General features: G+C 45.4%; 1 long non-coding RNA gene across 2 annotated transcripts; it reads left to right on the top strand.

Annotated features, from left to right (window-relative positions):
• Positions 1-6,495: 6,495 nt before the first annotated feature.
• LOC115383167 (uncharacterized) lies at positions 6,496-7,962 on the top strand. Of its 2 annotated transcripts, XR_003930646.1 has the most exons (4): positions 6,496-6,613; positions 6,718-6,833; positions 6,949-7,043; positions 7,231-7,962. It is a non-coding gene; the product is annotated as an uncharacterized LOC115383167 (long non-coding RNA). The 2 variants fall into 2 exon arrangements; XR_003930645.1 differs by lacking the exon at positions 6,496-6,613 and having other exon boundaries at positions 6,649-6,833.
• The last annotated feature ends 14,072 nt before the right edge of the window (positions 7,963-22,034 follow it).

The raw sequence follows: 22,034 nt of genomic DNA on the forward strand, positions 1-22,034 counted from the left end.
ACTGCTCTGAAAGCCTCACCAACTGAAAGACAACAAATTTTCCTATCAAACGTGATATTTTTTGTTCAGTATTGCCAAACAGCAAAGGAACAAGGACCAGTTGTTTCCCCCAAAAAACACTTTTATTTTCTCCTCTCTCCACTCTAACTGAAATGACCATATATGGGCATACAGTGCAGTTACACAGCTGACAGCAGCTGTCAATCAAACTCTGCCACTGATTGCCTTCATTCAGTGACTGTCAAAAGCAGATGGGAGAAGCTAACTACTCCATGTTAGTGGATGGGAGATGCTAACTGCTCCATGTTAGTGAATGGGAGATGCTAACTACTCCATGTTAGTGGATGGGAGATGCTAACTACTCCATGTTAGTGGATGGGAGATGCTAACTACTCCATGTTAGTGGATGACTGATGCTACCAGCTCCATGTTAGTGGATAGGAGATGCTAACTTCTCCATGTTAGTGGATGGGAGATGCTAACTACTCCTTGTTAGTGGATGGGAGATGCTAACTACTCCATGTTAGTGGATGGGAGATGCTAACTACTCCATGTTAGTGGATGACCGTTGCTAACTACTCCATGTCAGTGGATGGGAGATGCTAACAGATCCATGTTAGTGGATGGGAGATGCTAACTACTCCATGTTAGTGGATGGGAGATGCTAACTACTCCATGTTAGTGGATGGGAGATGCTAACGACTCCATGTTAGTGGATGGGAGATGCTAACAACTCCATGTAAGTGGATGGCAGACGCTAACTACTCAATGTTAGTGGATGGGACATGCTAACAACTCCATCTTAGTGGATGACAGATGCTAACTACTCCATCTTAGTGGATGGGAGATGCTAATTACTCAATGTTCGTGGATGGGAGTTGCTAACAGCTCCATGTTAGTGGATGGGAGATGCTAACAGCTCCATGTTAGTGGATGGGAGAAGCTAACAACTCCATGTTAGTGGATGACTGATGCCACCAGCTCCATGTTAATGGATGGAACATGCCAACAACTCAATGTTAGTGGATGGGAGACGCTAACTACTCCATGTTAGTGGCAGGGAGATGCTAACTACTCCATGTTAGTGGATGGGAGATGCTAACTACTCCATGTTAGTGGATGGGAGATGCTAACAGCTCCATGTTAGTGGATGGGAGATGCTAACGACTCCATGTTAGTGGATGGGAGATGCTAACAACTCCATGTAAGTGGATGGCAGACGCTAACTACTCAATGTTAGTGGATGGGACATGCTAACAACTCCATCTTAGTGGATGACAGATGCTAACTACTCCATCTTAGTGGATGGGAGATGCTGATTACTCAATGTTCGTGGATGGGAGATGCTAACAGCTCCATGTTAGTGGATGGGAGATGCTAACAGCTCCATGTTAGTGGATGGGAGATGCTAACAACTCCATGTTAGTGGATGACAGATGCTTACAGCTCCATGTTAGTGAATGGGACATGCTAACAACTCCACGGTAGTGGATAAGTGATTCTAACAGCTACATGTTAGTGGATGGGACATGCTAACAACTCCATGTTAGTGTATGGGACATGCTAACAACTCTAAGTTAGTGGATGACAGATGCTAACAGATGTAAGTTAGTGGATGGGAGATGCTAACAGCTGCATGTTAGTGGATGGGACAAGCTCACAACTCTGTGTTAATGGAAGACAGATGCTAACAGCTTCATGCTTGTGGGTGGACGTCTCAGTCGCTGGCCGGCGGGGAGGCTCGGTCCCGACCAATGCCGCTTGCGGCTTTAATTAGGGACCGAGCCCCGGAGGGCAAGGTGGCCGCAGGCCACCTTGCCCGTAGGGCAAGGTCTCTATTGTTATTCGTTCGTTTCTCCTTCTTCTTCATTATTATACTGACCTACCAACTAAACGCGAATTTGACCCCCTAAACATGCACGAAAACTCACCAAATTTGGCACGCACATCATGACCGGCGAAAAATTTTATAAAATGGAAAAATTGACCCCATCTGCTCTCTAGCGCCACCTAGAAACATTAAAATAGGCGCCACGGCCCGCAGGAATGTCACAGAGAGATCAAACCTACGTTGACGCGTTCGTCTCATCGAGATCTACATTTCACGCGCTGACACCCCTGACCTAAATCCAACAGGAAGTCCGCTATTTCCCTTTCAAAGTAAAATTTTGATCAAAATCACTCCTCACGAAAAAATTATCTCCTCCGAGACCGTTTGTCGTACAGACATAAGAGTCACGCGACGTGAAAGAGGACAAATTTCTCTACAAAAGTTGTGAACAACTTTGTCAAAAGTCTAACAGTGTGGATTTTATTAACGTTCAAAGTTGGAAGTCTGAAATCCTGCCTTGCTCCGGCCCTCATCCGTTATAATGGGGAAAAAAGAAAAAAAGTCACCTTTTTTCAGCACCTCGAACAAGTGGCGACTGTGACTAAACCGTGACTCCTATCAAAAAACCGAGCACACGTAAAGTCTCACCAGATTCTCCCGAACAAGATGTTGTAACATAAGTGGGGAAAATGTCATGATTTATGTACGTTTTCACAGGTATAAGTTGGTGTGCGCTCTGCATTTTATTCCCTGTCAGTTATAATGGAGCCGGATGGGGAAAAATCTCGCGCTTCTCACAAACTGAGGCCTCTGAGGTCGAAACGAAAAGTCTGACTGCTCTGAAAGCCTCACCAACTGAAAGACAACAAATTTTCCTATCAAACGTGATATTTTTTGTTCAGTTATGCCAAACAGCAAAGGAACAAGGAGCAGTTGTTTCCCCAAAAAAGACTTTTATTTTCTCCTCTCTCCACTCTAACTCACATTACCATATATGGGCATGCATTGCAGTTACACAGCTGACAGCAGCTGTCAATCAAACTCTGCCACTGATTGCCTTCATTCAGTGACTCTCAAAAGCTGATGGGAGAAGCTAACAACTCCTTGTTAGTGGATGGGAGATGCTAACTACTCCATGTTAGTGGATGGGAGATGCTAACTACTCCATGTTAGTGGATGGGAGATGCTAACTACTCCATGTTAGTGGATGGGAGATGCTAAGAGCTCCATGTTAGTGGATGGGAGATGCTAACCGCTCCATGTTAGTGGGTGGTAGATGCTAACAGCTACATGTTAGTGGATGGGAGATGCTAACCACTCCATGTTAGTGGATGGGAGATGCTAACCACTCCATGTTAGTGGATGGGAGATGCTAACAGCTACATGTTAGTGGATGGGAGATGCTAACTACTCAATGTTAGTGGATGACAGATGCTTACAACTCAATGTTAGTGGATGGGAGATGCTAACTACTCCATGTTAGTGGATGGGAGATGCTAACTACTCCATGTTAGTGGAAGACAGATGCTAACAGCTCCATGTTAGTGGGTGGGACATGCTAACTACTCCATGTTAGTGGATGGGGGATGCTAACTACTCCATGTTAGTGGATGGGAGATGCTAACTACTCCATGTTAGTGGATGGGAGATGCTAACTACTCCATGTTAGTGGATAGGAGATGCTAACTACTCCATGTTAGTGGATGGGAGATGCTAACTACTCCATGTTAGTGGATGGGAGATGCTAACCACTCCATGTTAGTGGATGGGAGATGCTAACAGCTACATGTTAGTGGATGGGAGATGCTAACTACTCAATGTTAGTGGATGGGAGATGATAACAACTGCATGTTAGTGGATGGGAGATGCTAACTACTCAATGTTAGTGGATGGGAGATGCTAACTACTCAATGTTAGTGGATGGGAGATGCTAACAACTCCATGTTAGTGGATGACACATGCTAAGAGCTACATGTTAGTGGATGGGAGATGCTAACAACTCCATGTTAGTGGATGACAGATGCTAACAGCTACTTGTTAGTGGATGGGAGATGCTAACAATTCCATGTTAGTGGATGACAGATGCTAACAGCTACATGTTAGTGGGTGGACGTCTCAGTCGCTGGCCGGCGGGGAGGCTCGGTCCCGACCAATGCCGCTTGCGGCTTTTTATTATACTGACCTACCAAGTAAACGCAAATTTGACCCCCTAAACATGCACGAAAACTCACCAAATTTGGCACGCACATCATGACCGGCGAAAAATTTTATAAAATGGAAAAAAAAACAACATCTGCTCTCTAGCGCCACCTAGATCCCAAAAAACGTCTAAAACAGTCGCTACGGCCCGCAGGAATGTCGTAGCGAGATCAAACCAACACTCACGCGTTCGTCTCATCGAGATCTACATTTCACGCGCTGACACCCCTGACCTAAATCCAACAGGAAGTCCGCATTTTCCCTTTCAAAGTAAAATTTTGCTCAAAATCACTCCTCACGAAAAAATTATCTCCTCCGAGACCGTTTGTCGTACAGACATAAGAGTCACGCGACGTGAAAGAGGACACATTTCTCTACAAAAGTTGTGAACAACTTTGTCAAAAGTCTAACGGTGTGGATTTTATTAGCGTACAAAGTTGGAAGTCTGAAATCCTGCCTTGCTCCGGCCCTCATCCGTTATAATGGGGAAAAAAGGAAAAAAGTCGCCTTTTTTCAGCACCTCGAACAAGTGGCGACTGCGGCTAAACCGTGACTCCTATCAACAAACCGAGCACACAGAAAGTTCCAGCAGGTTCTCCCGAACAAGATGATGTAACATAAGTGGGGAAAATATCATGTTATATGTATCTTTTCACAGGTAAGAAAAGGTGTGCGCTCTGCATTTTTTTTGCTCTCAGTTATAATGGAGCCGGATGGGGAAAAATCTCGCGCTTCTCACAAACTGAGGCCTCTGGGGTCCAAACTAAACGTCTGACTTCTCTGAAAGCCTCACCAACTGAAAGCCAACAAATTTTCCTATCAAACGTGATATTTTTTGTTCAGTTTTTCCAAACAGCAAAGGAACAAGGACCAGTTGTTTCCCCAAAAAAACACTTTTATTTTCTCCTCTCTCCACTCTAACTGAAATGACCATATATGGGCATGCATTGCAGTTACACAGCTGACAGCAGCTGTCAATCAAACTCTGCCACTGATTGCCTTCATTCAGTGACTGTCAAAAGCAGATGGCAAAAGCTAACTACTCCTTGTTAGTGGATGGGACATGCTAACTACTCCATGTTAGTGGATGGGAGATACTAACTACTCCATGTTAGTGGATGGGTGATGCTAACTACTCCATGTTAGTGGATGGGAGATGCTAACTACTCCATGTTAGTGGATGGGACATGCTAACTACTCCATGTTAGTGGATAGGAGATGCTAACTACTCAATGTTAGTGGATGAGACAAGCTAAGTACTCCATGTTAGTGGATGGGACATGCTAACTACTCCATGTTAGTGGATGGGAGATGCTAACTACTACATGTTAGTGGATGGGAGATGCTAACTACTCCTTGTTAGTGGATGGGTGATGCTAACTACTCCATGTTAGTGAATGGGAGATGCTAACTACTCCATGTTAGTGGATGGGACATGCTAACTACGCAATGTTAGTGGATGGGAGATGCTAACTTCTCCATGTTAGTGGATGGGAGATGCTAACTGCTCCATGTTAGTGGATGGGAGATGCTAACTACTCCAGGTGAGTGGATGGGACATGCTAACTACTCCATGTTAGTGGATGGGAGATGCTAACTACTCCATGTTAGTGGATGGGACATGCTAACTACTCCATGTTAGTGGATGGGAGACGCTAACTACTCCATGTTAGTGGATGGGAGATGCTAACTACTCCATGTTAGTGGATGGGAGATGCTAACTACTCCATGTTAGTGGATGGGAGACGCTAACTACTCCATGTTAGTGGATGGGAGATGCTAACTACTCCATGTTAGTGGATGGGAGATGCTAACAACTCTGTGTTAATGGAAGACAGATTCTAAAAGCTTCATGTTAGTGGGTGGACGTCTCAGTCGCTGGCCGGCGGGGAGGCTCGGTCCCGACCAATGCCGCTTGCGGCTTTAATTTCTATTAATATTTTGATGGAAAAGCAGTGTTTTAGCTCAATTACTGGCAGATTCTTTGACTTATTGACTCGAAATCAGCATTATTACAGCTTTACTTGATGTACTTCGTTGTTCCGTTATGTTTTCCAGCAACAGTATTAATATATCTTCTATTACTTAAAAAAGAAGGTGAGTTGTGATCCGCGGAGCTTGACGTTTATTTTGTAATCCTTTCAGTTTGGTGAACATTGAATATTCCCCCATGCTGCCACATCGTGCTCACTTTAAACTCACTGTGAAATACACTCGACGCAAACTATGTTCAAACTCCAAAGCTCCAGAACTCTGAACATCATCTCAGATCAGGCTGAAGGACCTGATCTCACCTTTACACACCTGAGCAGCAGGAAAAGACGCGGTTATCCGTGCGTGACGCTGGAAGCTGCGGTGCAGTCGAAGTGAAACGCAAATAAACGCAGATAAACCTTCTAGAAAAGGTCCAGCATGGAAGAGAAGCATCAGCGTCGGTTTGGGGCAAAACTTTCACTTTTGAATTCATACGTTCAACTGACAGGTGGTTTGGTGAAGATAAGGAGCAGCTGCTCTCTCTCTCTCTCTCTCTCTCTCTCTCGCTCTCGCTCTCGCTCTCTCTCTCTCATAAAAGAGGAAAGTGGGGTAAATATTATAAAACTATTTAAAATGTTCAGACTTCATGCTATATTTAAATGTTCATTCATTAAATTGTTTAAAAGGTAAATGACCTGCTTGTCGTGTTGAAGGTTCATTAATTCAGACCCCAGCAGGAACTGAAGAGTCACATCAGTCCATCTACTGAAAGAGGGATTTCTGCCTGTTTTGACTGTTTTCGTGGATTTTATCAGCCCAGCTGAAGACGGTAAACCCTTCATTAACAGGTTTTCCTCCTGATCAGCAGCTTTTAATGCTGATATGGACACAAGAAGCTCAGCTGGTGTTCTAAAGGTTCATTCTGGTGTTTCTGCTTCCTCCAGGTCGAGCCATCGGCAGAGCAGCAGCACCAACCGTCCTCCTTCCTCCAGGACTTCTGGGCCAGAACACAGTGACCCCGTCAGCCACTGATGCCCAGGTTCAGTGAAATGATGAGTCTGGTCCTTACTGAAGCTGAGGACAGGGATGTGATTTCTGTTGACGTGTCTCTGACTCTGCTGACGCTGTAATGACACAAAGCTGGTTGAAGGTGTTTGTATCAGAATGTTGTTGTTTATTTCTCTTCTTGTGAACCTTGTTTGTCTCGTGCTGTCCCGGATGTTCAGGATTTAAAGTCCAGCTGTTCTGGATGTGTTGCTGACAGTCCATCAGAGAGAAGCAGACCTCACAGCTGCAGGAAGCTGCTTCACTCCGCCTCAGCTTCCCCACTGGTCTGGTGCTGGACGCCCCCTGCTGGCACAAACGGGGAATGGCAGAGACAGTCTAAGTACAGGATGAAAACAAACTGCTTTAGTGACCTGCAGCGACCTTTAGTAACCTTTAGTGACCTGCAGCGACCTGCAAGAATGAGGAATCTTTGTCGTCACACCACACCACATGACCACGCCCTTTAAACCCAAATCATGAAGGTCAGGATGAAGATGACCTGACAGCATCAGCATGTCTGTAAGGCGGAGCTTCAGCACCACGGACAGCGACTGTGTCCTGCTGACGTCCATCAAGGGAGACGAAGCCGACCAGGAAGCGTCAACAACTGTCCATATCCCATCATGCACCAGGGGTTGCTCCAGACAGGCTGTGGCTCCAGAGTGTAACCCAGGTGGGAAAACGGGGTTTTCCATTGAAATTTCCTGAATGAATTCCCCTGAAGACTAACAGGCTTCTTGCACATTGCTGCCGGTGGAGCGTGAGGGTGTGGGCGAGTACTTCCTGTCCAAGCTTCCGGTGGTTTCAGAGGGAGAGGGGGAGAAAAAAGTTCTTTTATTACGTAGTTTTTAAATGTCTTAATGGCCTCACGCCTTCTTATTTAGCTGATCTGTTTTTACCCTATTGACCCTCGCGGCCCTGAGGTCCTCTGGCAGCAGCTTACTGTGTGTTCCTAAAGCTAGAACTGTGGAACACACACACACACACACACACACACATACACACAGGAACAACACAGTGGAACAGCCTGCCGGAGACCCTCAGAACCAGAGACCCTCAGGACCAGAGACCCTCAGGACCAGAGACCCTCAGGACCGCAGAGACTGTTGATAGTTTTAAAGGGAGGTTGAAAACACACATTTTTAATCAGGCTTTTAATTAACCTTCTATTCTTCTTATCTCCATCATTTTTATTTTTGGTCATTTTAATTTTTAATCTACTCATCCTATTTATTCGTTCTATTTTTACCATGTACTTTTCATTTATTTTACTTTTCTATTTTATAATCTTATCTTACTTATTTTTTTTATTAGCTTTGTATCATGGCTTTTTATGTTTTTAGCTGTTTAACTCCAGAGTTTCCTGAGGGGGGGTCCTTCACTCTGAGGGGGTCCTTCACTCTGAGGGGGTCCTTCACTCTGGGGGGTCCTTCACTCTGAGGGGGGGGGCCTTCACTCTGAGGGGGGGTCCTTCACTCTGAGGGGGGGTCCTTCACTCTGGGGGGGGGGTCCTTCACTCTGAGGGGGTCCTTCACTCTGAGGGGGGGTCCTTCACTCTGAGGGGGGGGTCCTTCACTCTGAGGGGGGGTCCTTCACTCTGGGGGGGTCCTTCACTCTGAGGGGGGGTCCTTCACTCTGGGGGGGGGTCCTTCACTCTGAGGGGGTCCTTCACTCTGAGGGGGTCCTTCACTCTGAGGGGGGGTCCTTCACTCTGGGGGGGGTCCTTCACTCTGAGGGGGTCCTTCACTCTGGGGGGGTCCTTCACTCTGGGGGGGTCCTTCACTCTGAGGGGGTCCTTCACTCTGGGGGGGTCCTTCACTCTGAGGGGGTCCTTCACTCTGAGGGGGGGTCCTTCACTCTGGGGGGGGTCCTTCACTCTGAGGGGGTTCTTCACACCGGGAGTTGGTCCTGGTCCTCTGCTGGGGTCACTGCACTCCAGTCCTCTGGTCCTGGCTGGCCTGGGGGGCTCCACACCTCGGTGTGCGGGTTCCCTTGGTCTGACGGGGTCGGGGGTCGAGCGCTGGAGCCCCAGTATTAATGACCTTCTTCTTCTCCTGGTGTGGACGCCCCACTGGTAGTGTTTTCCCATGATGCTTAGTGCCATGCCATGTCTCGTCTGCCTTGCTGTGGGCAAAAATTGGGTGTATGTCTGTTTGTGTGTGCGTGCGTGTGCGTGTGTGTGTGCGTGTGCGTGTGTGTGTGTGTGTGGTGTATATTTACTGATGGTGCGGTTTTTATTCTTTTGTTTGTATGACTGTTTTTACTGTTCAGCACTTTGCGTTGTTTTTATTATCATGAAAAGTGCTCCACACATAAAGTTTGATGGATTGACTGATTGATTGGGAGACCTCGGGGTCTTCAGGGGTTGTAAAGCTGCTGAAGCAGCAGTGGCGGTCACGGTGGACAGAGGGTTGGTTGGAGACGACCTCGCTCGCTGGAGGGTGCACCAGCCCGCCTTTCTCAGCAACAAACAACAACCGAGGGGAGAGGAAGCGCTCCGGACGCAGTCAGTTGCACGGCTGAGTGCACGTGGAGACGTGCACGAGGAGAGCGAAGGAGAGCAAAGTGAGGAGGACGTACCACTGTCTGTAAGCAGCAGCGTGGATCAGCTGTTCAGTGTGGCCTGCTTCCTGCTGAACTGCCAGAATGGGCCGTTAGTGAAGGAACGGGAACTCAGCAATGAGCTGAAGATGGAGCCTGTTTCCTAAAAATCACACTTCGTGTCGTTGTCCTCATTAAACCAGCTTTTGGTTTTTGACTGACTGGAAATGAAAATAAAGGAAATGAGAGCTGACATTATAACAGGTAGAATTAGGTGGAAGTAGGATATACCGCTCTATACACGATGAGAGATGATATAAGAGGTACAGGGGGGGGGGGGGGGGGGGGGGGCAGGATGGAGGGACAGCACAGTGACAGTTGTAACAGAGGATACGTTTCCATGCAGGCAGGAACCCTTTCTTAACCCGAAATCCTCAGTAACCGGCTGCTGTCAGCCATGAAAACACCTGCAAAAACCTCAATCTGCTCATATTCCGGGTTCTAAAAACCCCAATGTTACCCCTGGCTCCTCCTTTTCTATCCTGAATTTGTGGTCATCAGAATATTTCGGTCAAAAGGGACATTAAATCCTGTTCTGCCAGGTTCTATCCACAGGGAATCTGGTCTTCTGAGTCCAGGAACTGCTTGTGATCCGGTTTGAATAACGATGGTTCAGTTCTTCTCTTTTACTGAAAAAACCCTGCATCGCTTCATGAACCCGTTCCAGCTTCTTCTGGGGCTCGGCTCGCCGCTGAACACTCTGTTTCTGACAGCATGCAGAGAGAGCCTGGCAGGACCCGATCCGGACCCGGAACACGATCCGGACCCGGAACACGATCCGGACCCGGAACACGATCCGGACCCGGAACACGATCCGGACCAGACCCTGCTGCACATGCGCCCGCATGATCGCAACCTGATTTACAGAGAGACGGCGCTGTCTGTCCCGCTGTCTAAAGTCCAGGAAGATTACATTCTTAAACAATTGAAACAATCTGTGTGTGTGTGTGTGTGTGTGTGTGTGTGTGGGAGGGGGGGGGGTCATATGTACAGGTCTATATTGAGGCGGTCGAGCAGCAACTTGCGGGCAAGAAGACGAGGCGAGGTCTGCTCTGTTGCTCAACCGAAGCTTTATTGTGAAAACAACCAAGCAAGAGAACTTAACACACCAACATCGAGACAAAATAAAAGCCCCAGGTCACCCCCCAAGTGACCCCCTTGACCCACGGTCCGACACATAATGAACATAAAAGGACACAAACAGCACACAACAGTAAGCAAAACACAACCACAACAAAAGGAAACGCAAATAAACCACATAACCCCCATATATGGCCCTGAAAGTCCCGAACGGGGAGCTCCCATAATGCCCCGCGGCTCCCTGGAACACTCAGTTCTGGGGCAGTGGCTCCCTAGCGCCCCTAGCGACCCCCGCGGTCGCTACAATATTAAGCATCTCAATTAGAATATTTTAGAAAGATGCGTCCGTCCCATTATCACACAGAGAAATGATCATTTAACATCACATATTGAAAAAGCCGTCAGACTAAACTCTGGACGGGACATTGTGTTTGTGAAGAGCCCGTTTTTACAAACGATTTGTCTGAAATAGCTTCACTCAGCATCACGACCTCCTCTGCCCTCCTCTCACATCCACTGAGGAGGATTCTGTGTTTTCCCACCGTAGTGATGGACAGAACCGTCCGACTGAAGCAGTCTGCTGCTTTTAACACCGACTGAGAAAAGACGCTTTGAAGGAATCTGATTACAACAAGCTGCCGACCGGGAGGCTTTCAGTCTGCGTCACAAACTTCAAACTTCAAACTTTATTTATTTGTATAGCACTTTTCATGATAATAAAAGCAACGCAAAGTGCTTAACAGTAAAAAAAAAAAAAAAAAAAAGCTGCACCATCAATAAGTGTACACCACACGCACACGCACACACACACAAACACACGCACACACCCAATTTATGCCCATAGCAAGGCAGAGGAGACATGGCATGGCACTAAGCATCATGGGAAAACACTGCCAGTGGGGCCGTTCACACCAGGAGAAGGCAAAGGTCATTAGTACTGGGGCCCCAGCGCTCGACCCCCGACCCCGTTAGACCAGCGGGATCCCGCACACCAAGGTGTGGAGCCCCCCAGGCCAGCCGGGACCAGAGGACTCGAGTACAGTGACCCCAGCAGAGGACCGGGACCAACTCCTGGTGTGAAGAACCCCCCTGAGGAAACACTGGAGTTAAATAGATGTTAAAAAGACATGATACAAAGCTAATAAAAAAAAATAAAAAAATAAATAAAAAGTAAGATAAGATTATAAAATAGAAAATAAAATAAATTAAAAGTACATAGTAAAAATAAAATGAATAAATAGGATAAGTATATTAAAAATTAAAATGACCAAAAATAAAAATGATGGAGATAAGAGGTTAATTAAAAGCCAGATTAAAAAGGTGTGTTTTCAACCTGCCTTTAAAAATATCAACAGTCTCTGCGGTCCTGAGGTTCTCCGGCAGGCTGTTCCACAGGCGTGGCCGTAGTGGCTAAAAGCCGCTTCACCATGGGTTTTGGTTCTGGCTTTAGGAACACACAATAGGCCGCTGCTGGAGGACCTCAGGGCCCGCGAGGGTCGATAGGGTAAAAACAGGTCAGCTAGATAAGAAGGCGCAAGGCCGTTAAGACATTTAAAAACTAATAAGAGAACCTTAAAATCCATCCTGAAGCGGACAGGGAGCCAATGCAGCGACTGTAAAACCGGTGTAATGTGGCTCCGCCCCCTGGTCCTCGTCAGCACGGCGGCTGAGTTTTGTAATAACTGTAGGTTTGAAATGTTCTTTTTGGGAAGACCAGAGAGCAAGGCATTACAATAATCTAATCTACAGGAGATAAAAGCTGCATTAGCGCCTCCTGCTGGCCTGAGAGAGAAACGGGCGACTCTGGCTTTATTCTTAAGATGATAAAATCCAATCTTAGTTATGTTTTTAATGTGTGGAATAAAATTTAGCTCAGAGTCAAAAATCACGCCCAGGTTCTTAACTGATTGTTCTGGTTTAAAATCTGATAATTTAGGTAAAATTTTCTCTCTCTGACCTTCGGGACCGAAAACTAAAACCTCAGTCTTGTCCTGGTTGAGCTGCAGGAAATTCACTGCATCCATGACTTGATGTCTGAAATACAGTTAAAAAGGGTTTCTATTGGCCCGGAGTCACCAGGAGACACGGCGATGAACAGCTGAGTGTCGTCAGCGTAACCATGGAAACTGATGCCGTGTCTCCTGATGACGTCCCCAAGTGGAAGCATGTAGAGGTTAAAAAGTATGGGACCTAAAATTGAACCTTGGGGAACCCCACACCTGATTTTATGGGTTCCTGAGGAACAAGTATCCAAACTTACATAAAAACATCGATCTGTGAGAAAAGAACTGAACCAGGTAAGAACAGTACCAGAGAGGCCCACCAGGTGACTCAGTCTGTTTATTAAAATGTGGTGGTCTACTGAGTCGAAGGCAGCACTCAGGTCCAGCAGAACCAACACTGTGAGCTTTTTATTATCTAAATTCCACCTGATGTCATTTAAAATCTTTAAAAGGGCGTCTCGGTACTGTGGTTCACTCTAAAACCAGACTGATGTCTTTCTAAAATGTTATTAATCATTAAAAAGTCATTGACTTGGTTAAAAACCAGTCTTTCTAAAACTTTACTTAAAAATGGTCAGTTGGATGCTGGTCTGTAGTTATTAAGAACATTGAGGTCTAAATTGCTCTTCTTCAGAAGGGGCTTCACCACCGCTGTTTTACAGGCAGTGGGGAAGACGCCGTCTGAAGAGAGCTGTTCATGATATTTAAAATCTGTTCCTCAAGGAATCCATAAAGTGATTTAAACAGTGGTGGGGATGGGATCTAGAAGGCAGGTTGTTGATTTCACTTGGGAGAAAACTCGACCAAGAGTCCTTCATCAACCAGGTCCAGACTGTCCAGTGTGTCCTCAGGCATGGACAACGGTTCAGCTGTGTTCACTGATAAAACCTGTTGGGGTAAAAGACTGGACCTGATGTCCAGGATTTTAGTTCTGAAGTGGTCTGCAGAGTCTTCACAGAGAGCGTCTGTTGGCTCCTTAAAAGCTTTATTAAAATGAACACACACTTCAGTCCAGCTGGATGTTCCTGTGGTGAACAGAGCCTCTCCTGGACAGTAGAGTCTGAGCCTCTGGCACCGGGTCCCGCTCTCCAGGGCCTGGTCCCTGGCTCCTGGTCTCTGTCTCTCCACTCTCTATCAGTCAGATGTGACGTTACACACCACAGAGCTTCAGTGATGAACATCTGACACACAGCAGCTGCCTGACTTCATCACATTATTCAGACCAGAGAAAAGTTTCTTCACTGCAGTTATTTTTAATGACATTTCATTAAACTGAACTCGACTCGACTGCAGAGAACAAATCCACAGACAACAACATGCGGTCTGTATGAATGAATGAAAGCATGAATTTATTTCAAACATAAAAAATGGGTGGAAAAACAAAGAACAACATACAAAGAAAAAAGATCTGAAAAGGAGCAGGAAGTAATATAACATGTTTAATTTGTTCGTAATATTCTTTAGTTGTGTACTTTTGTAACAGGTTATTCAGATTCAGATTCAGATTCAGAAAACTTTATTGATCCCACAGGGCAATTCGTTTGCAGCATATCCCGAGTCGTTTCACACGTAAATACAACATGAGACAGACCAGTTTAACCACAAGTGGAACTCAGGTTGAAAAATATTAAAATGTTATGTACAGAGCATCATATGTCAGCAGGCACTAGAATAAAATGGAAGAATTCCCACAAAAGAAACTGGACAGAATCAGATCGTCTGTCAGAGCAAATCTGTTATTTTCACAGGAAAAAGAAAATAAAGCCCCCCCCCCCCCCCCCCCCCCCCCAACACTCACTCCTTACTTTCTCTCAGTTTCTATTCTCCCCTTTATTGTTCTTTTATAGGTCTTTTGTACAGGTTTAACCCCCTCCCTCTCCGTTTTTTTCTTTAAATTCTTTTATCTCATGTATATTCTCTAAACTATTAATAGGAGGACAATTCAGCATGCAAAGAAGATGGATTTATTTTGTAGACGTGACCTGAGAGGTTGGAGATATCAGCACAGAAACCATCAGGAAGGATCAAAGGTCAGTCGAATGAATCCAACAGGTCAGAGGGAAGGAACCACCGGATCCAGGAAGGAGGGGCTCTGGGTCTGTGTGTGTGTGTGTGTGTACGAGTTTTTCTGTCCTTGTGGGGACATTTAGTCCCCACAAGGATAGGAAAACCTGGCACGACCTACCTCGTGGGGACATTTTTTGGTCCCCATGGGGAAAAACAGTGTTTTCTTGACCATGTTGTTACTGAAAAAAGTAAAAGTGCAAAAACATTTCTTTAGGGTTAGGCTTTGTTGTGGTGTGGGTTAGGGTTAGGGTCAGGGTCAGGGGTAGGATTTAGATATGAATGGGAGTCAATGGACGGTCCCCACAAGGATAGAAATACAAACGTGTGTGTGTGTGCGTGCGTGTGTGTGTGTGTGTGTGTGTGTTCTCTTCACTTCCTGAACTTTGCCAGTTCCTCCCTCATCAGACAGAAGTTCTCAGTGATCTTCTGGCTCTGATCAGCTGACTGAATGATGGTGTCTCTCAGCTTCTGGTCTTCTTCAGGTGTTTCAGTGGAGCCAAACAAGCTCCAGATGGACACCACCAGCTTGGTTAGCCACTCGGTTACATATTGAAAAAACACCTCCTCCCCAAAAATCACTCCTCCACTCTTCTTCTTCAGCTCAGACACCTGATGGATGAACTTCTGAAGATCCTCCACATCTTTCAGGGACTCTTTAGCCTGATACTTGGAGACGTTCTCCTCCAGATCTTTACATATTTGATGGATATGAACCAAGAGCTTCTTCATCGGTTCAACAATCTCCATAAACTCTTCTCCCAGATTCTTCGCCTTTTGACCTCTTTCCTCCACACTCATCACTTTAGTTACTTTTACACCTACAACCGAAGCTTCACCTGCATGAGCTGCCTTTTCAGCACTTCCACTCTCACTCATCACTTTTGTTACTTTTACACCTCTATGAGCTGCTCCATCAGCTACTGCTGCAGCAAACACACTGAACAGGGAAGAACCTCCACCTCCTCCAGCTCCAACTCTTCTCTGACTGTCTTTTCTTCTCTGCATGTCTTTGACTTCTTCAGAAATCCTCAGAAGCTCCTCCACGATCTCCCTCATCCTTGGTTCTTTTCTGTTGAGCAGCGAGGTGAAAGAATATGAAACCTGCTGAAGTATTTTGAGCAGATTTGACAGGTTAATCGGCAGGTCTCTGCTGTGCCATCTCCTTGGAGGTGAATCCATCTCTTGAAGGTTCCTTTAAAAACAACAAACACATAGTTTAAAAACCCTCTGAAGTGATTTCCTGGATGTTTTCTTTCATTCTGTCTCACAGATGAAGTGTGGCTCCCGGCCTCCAGCCTCGGGGGGCCTGGGCCGGGGCGTTGTTGTCTCACAATCATAAAAGACTGTGGAGCAGTCAGAGAACACACCTTTATCACCATCATCACAGGGCTGCAGAACCTCCAGGACACCCCTGCTCTAAAGTAACGGAGAAATGCACTCGACACAAGCTGTGTTCACACTCTAACGCTGGTTCTGCGCCCCAGAGAGACCAGAGCTGCTCCAGAACTCTGAACAGCTCAGATCAGGCGGAAGGACCTGATTTCACGTTTACAGACCTGAGCAGCAGAAAAAGACGAAGTTATCCGTGCGTGACGCTGGAAGCTGCGGTGCGGTCGAAGTGAAACGCAGATATTCGCCGTATACCTTCTAGAAAAGGTCCAGAATTTCCGTAAAACCAGTGAAAAAGGCACAAAGACACGTGTCGGCGGGGTTTTGGGGCAAAACTTTCACTTTCGATTTCGTACGCCCGCCTTTTCAGTCCGGAGCATCACTTCTGGGCTGTAGGGGCTTCCGTCGAGCGTGACGTCACCCAGTGCTGATTCAGGAAGTCGTGAAGTTTTTTTTATTCAAAAGAACAATGTCACACTCATTGTAGATTCCTTGCTGACTGCATGGTGGCACAAGCAGCAGTGTTTCACTGCGGTAAAGTTTTTCACAGAGGGATGGCTTTACTGCAGTGTTTCTGAGCCACGTTTATAATTTTGCTGTGCACTGTTCAGCATTTGATGAGTATATATTTGATAAGAAAATGTGTTTCATGTTTCTGTGTTTATATTTTATGGGTAAAACGCTGATTACTTTGGTTATGACAGCTTTACATGGCTAAGATTGTAATTTTCAGTTACATACGGAACACTGAGACTGTATAGTTTAATTTTGATTTAAGCCATTATAAAGATACTTTGTGTTACTGGTACAATGTTATTTTTCTAACAATGTTAATTGTGTGGTTTTCATCTGACAGTTGCTGTAACAGAAATTGTGTTTAATTTTGAAGACTCCATTATTACACTGGATATGACTCAACAAACAGCGTGTCGAAGTTGTTCCTTTACTATCCCTTTACAGGGTGTAACAGAAGCACACATACTTGTAAGCCTTAAACATGTGATGTGGTCATTGATCAAGCTGTAATACATTAATGACATTAATTAAGATGTATTGTTTTTTTCTACTGACAACAGCAAAACCAAAAGACCTCTCAACTCGATCGGTGTTGTCAATCGGTTCCTCATCAGAAGACGAAAGGAAGAAGAAGAAGCCCAAGAACTAAAAGAAGAAAAAGCAGAAATCAAAAAGAAAAGGTCTAAAAAGTAGACTATCTATGTGAATGAAAACATATTGTTGCAGTTGTAATTTTCTAAGTTTTAGTGGAGTTTGTGTGGCACTTTTTTTGATGAATTGGGCACAATTATGTTTTTGTGAAAATTCGCAGTACTTTCATATATAGTAGCTGAATATTATTTATATAGTGGTTTAGCTTATGTAGTAGTTTCCTAGTTGAAATAAATACAATATGTTTTCTTAAAAGTAAAAGTGATCAATAATGCATCATGTTTTGATTATTTTACTCTGGTTTATTACTAAAACTCCCGGCAGCCAACCCGACCAAAAGGAACTGGAGCAAAGACCGAGCTCAGCCTCGCCCTTTTATACGGTTTCTGGAAGTTCCAGCCCCCCTCTGCTCCGCTATATGAAACTCCGTTGGGACGGTACACATGCTAAACACTCCTCCTGATATCACTCCGTAGTGAATGTACACCTCTTATCAAACCTGTCAGTTCCCCCTCTCCTTCCTCCACCAAGGTGTCCAGTCCTGGACCCCCCCAGTCCTCTCTGTCAGGACTTTCAGCTTCTCCATACATCTCACACCAGAGCCAAGTTCTTCCTAACATTTCATATCGTTCTTCATTGCTTGACTTGTGAGAAAAGGAAAAAGGAGCCCAGACCAGGTGGCCTCTGCCTCTGAAAAAAGAAGAACAGACTGGCAGGCTGCCCGGAGGATGCCAGTAAGAAAAAAGGGAAAAGGCGTGCAGAAAAAACAAAAAGAGAGGCAAACTAATACTCGGGCTTTGTGTCACTCATAATACATCTTTTTCCTACACCTGTTTACACAATCACTCTGTACCTAAACAGAGACATGAATAACATGAACATTACTAAATAACATATTATAATAAAGATGATGTGAAGAAAACTATATAATTATTCAACAACGTCTGCATGTCTTGTCATTATTATGTGAAACACTCATCAATACGTTACAGTATTTCAGTTTGTCATTGGTATAAACAATCTGTAGGGCTTCCTGGGGCTTCTTAAGAGGAAGTGGCTCATCAAGGCTGTCCAGTAAAAGCATATGTTCAGGAAAATTACACTGCTTTGATAAGTACATGGTAAAACACGGGAAACTACAGTGTAAGACTCCAGGACTTACACTGTAAGACACGAGCGTAAGTACCCCATAGAGTCCGTAAAATGTCATGCTACATTTATGAGAGTTACCTCCACAGTTGAGGAAACTACACATTAAGACACGTCAAACTACACTGTAAGACACCAGCACTGACGCTGTCAGGAACAAGTGTAAGTACTCCTCAGGTTCCACGAAATAACATGTACATGTCCGACAGTTACCTTCTAGTTGAGGAAACTACACTGTAAGAGAAGGGAAGCTACTCTGTAAGACACGGGCCGTATTATAAAGTGCTACCAAAGAAGCATATTGTTTGGTTTATTATCATTATTTTTCACACTATTAATTTCAACAGGCACAACGCCACTATTGGTGTGTTTGTTGACTGATAAACTCCATTCCACCAAGCTGGGCGTGGCTGCGTACCGGGGAGGTGTGGACAGTCCAGCTGGGCGCAGTGATCATTTCGTGCGCCGGCTGGAGAGCAGACGGTCTGGTGATAATTTGTCTGAGAAAAGCTCAGAGGCAGGTTTCCAGCTTGTTCGTGCCATTAAAGACAAGATGGCTCATGAAATAGAAACATTTTTCTAAACGCCTACACAAACACCACAGAAGAAGAACGGCCCCTGAAGGCAGGCTCTCTCTGTATGTTGTTAGAAAAAGAGTTTTAGCCGTAAGGCGCGGCCAGAAGAAGCTGGAACAAGTTCAATGATGCGATGCACCGTTTTCCAGTAAAAGAGAAGAACTAAATGATCATTTTCATACATTTTATTTATGTAGTAGCAGTTAAACTGTATCACAAGTAGTTCCTGTACTCAGAAGACCAGATTCCCTGCGGATAGAACAGTATTTCACGTTTCCTTTTGACCGGAATATTCCAATGAGAGTTTATATGACCAGAAATTTGGGTCAGAAAAGGAGGAACCAGGGGTAATATTGGGGTTTCTGCAGGTGTTTACGTGGCTGTGCGCAACCAAGTTATTGAGAATATTCCATTAATGAAGGGTTTATCACCAACACTATGACTCATCAAACCCACACCTGCTGCGGTGTTTGTCCGTCTAAAGGCAGGTGATTAAGACACAGAGGGCTGCGGCGGCGAACCACGGTCCATTCTCCATTATTTTCTCCTATGGCCAAAGCCGAAATCCCAAGAAAATAAAATCATAAGGGATTTTTAAAACGAGAGAAACAGAAAAAAAGGGGGAAAACTGAAAAAAAATTAAGCAATCCTAAAGTGTTTTTTGGGTTATGTTTCGACCGCTGTCGCTTTCAAGGAACACTCCGAAGATTTTGGACCCACGCCCTATCCCTGTCATTTTTATAGTGAGACAAGATCATACATACCTTTATTGTCTCTCTGCGTCCAGCGGCTGGATCCCAGCTGTTAGCATCGTAGTTAGCTTAGCTCAATTCCTGGAGGTGAAGAGGAGACAGAGCTTGACAGACGAAAGTGGACAAAGTCCTCCTTCCAGTGGTCCAGCGGACGGCGTGTTAGCACGTGAAGTAAATCTGAATGGTTATAAAACATTTTAAAAGACGTGTTTTCTTTTCAATCCGTTAAAATAACGTGTTGATACACAGACCTGCTCATGGCGGCGCTCCGAGGAAGGATATACCAGAGCACAGCGACCGAGTCTATGGCTTCTACTGCTGTGCTCCGGTGTATCCGTCCATGGAGCTGCTTGTGCAGGTCTGTGTATCAAAACGTTATTCAAACGTTTCAGGTGCGATTCTATGTGGACTGCCCTGCCACGCTGCATACGCATGGTCAAGGTCAAGGTCAAGTTTATTTCTAAAGCACATTTAAAATACAGTTTCCACTGCCCAAAGTGCTGTACAAAACAATGACATACAAATTATAACAGACACACAGGGAGACATACGGATCACAATACATTCTCAGCTGGTGTTAAAGGCCGCTGCAAAAAGGCGGGTCTTCAACAGCGCTTTAAAAGCGTAAAACATCTGGAGCACAGCGAATACTCAAAGGGAGACTGTTCCACAGTTTAGGCCCAGCTACAGCAAACGCCCTATCACCCCTGGTCTTTAGTCTTGACCTAGGACGAGCTAGAAACAGCTGGTCACATGACCTCAGAGCTCTTACAGGAGCACAGACAGACAATAACTCACTCAAATATCCAGGGGCCAGCCCATTTAAAGCTTTAAAAACCAGTAATAACATTTTAAATTGAATCCTAAAAGACACTGGCAGCCAGTGAAGGACTGCAGCTCCGGAGTAATCTGCTCCGAGCGCCTGGTGCTGTCAGGAAGCGCTGCAGCCGGCGGATGGAGGAGGCGTCCAGACCAAAACATCATGAGTTACAATAATCCAGTCTGGATGTAACAAAGACATGGATGACTCTCTCCAGCTGATCTGACGGCAGGTAAGACTTCACTTTGCTCAGGAGTCTAAGTTGATAAAAGCTGGTTTTCACCACTGAACTGATTTGCTTGTCAAACTTCAATGACTTGTCGATTGTGACTCCAAGATTTCTTACTGATTGACATCTGTTTGAGGACGGCATCCCAAGAGCGGTAGATGGAATCAGATGTCTGGCTGTCATCACAAACAATACAATCTGTTTTGCTTTCATTGAGATTAAGAAAGTTTGATTTCAACCAGTCTTTGATTTCAGTCTTTAATTACAGATGCATTAAACAGCGTAACAAGCAGGTCAATCATCATTTCTACCGGTGATTTTGAGGAGGACAGAACCTGGGCTGCAGCACGAGGGAGTTATTATTTCACTTACTTATTCATTTCTTATTTTGTTTTGTTTTTTTGCTTCTGGGGGGTGGTGGTGGTGGGGGGGGGGGGGGGGGGGGGGGCATATTTAATCAATAAATAATCTGCACACATATATGCACACAATGGAGTCAGGAAGTCTTTCAAAGTATAAGACCAGGGCCGGTCCGGGCTTCTCAGAGTGGGGCAGCACAGAGCGGTGCTTTGCTGCAGTGCATTAAAAAAAGAGGAGATGTGTTTGAACAGAACGTTCCTCACCTGGGCTGACACAGTTCAGCTCTTCTGAGGGTTCGAGGGAGAATGGTCTAGGATGCAATCAATCACTTTCTCTCATTTTACCGTTTGGGTGCGGCAGCCCATTTATTTCCCTCTGAGCACAAACCGTACAGCCCGTTACCACGTCTGCAGCCCATACATCCAACTGCTCAGTTTCCTTTTCCACGCCAACCCGATTCCACACGACAACAGACACGGTAGAAAGACTTTATGCCATCCCTCTGGCACACCTGCCGCTAATCACCCATCCTGCTCCCCCTAGTGGTCAAATTAGGCCTAACCTCGTGGTCAGAGGGTTCTGCGCATGTGACCGTATGATCGCGACCCGAATCACGGCGAGACAGCTCGTTATGGCAACTCTACTTGGACAAACTTTATTAAGGCGTACGTCTGTTCAAGGTTTAGTAAAATTACATTCTTGAAAAATAGAAACAATCTGTGTGTGTGTGTGTGTGTGTGTGTGTGTGTGTCTGGAAGGCTTTCAGTCTCCCTCACAACACACACTTCAGT

This window comes from Salarias fasciatus, assembly GCF_902148845.1.
Source record: "Salarias fasciatus chromosome 7 unlocalized genomic scaffold, fSalaFa1.1 super_scaffold_4, whole genome shotgun sequence".
Taxonomy (NCBI): domain Eukaryota; kingdom Metazoa; phylum Chordata; class Actinopteri; order Blenniiformes; family Blenniidae; genus Salarias; species Salarias fasciatus.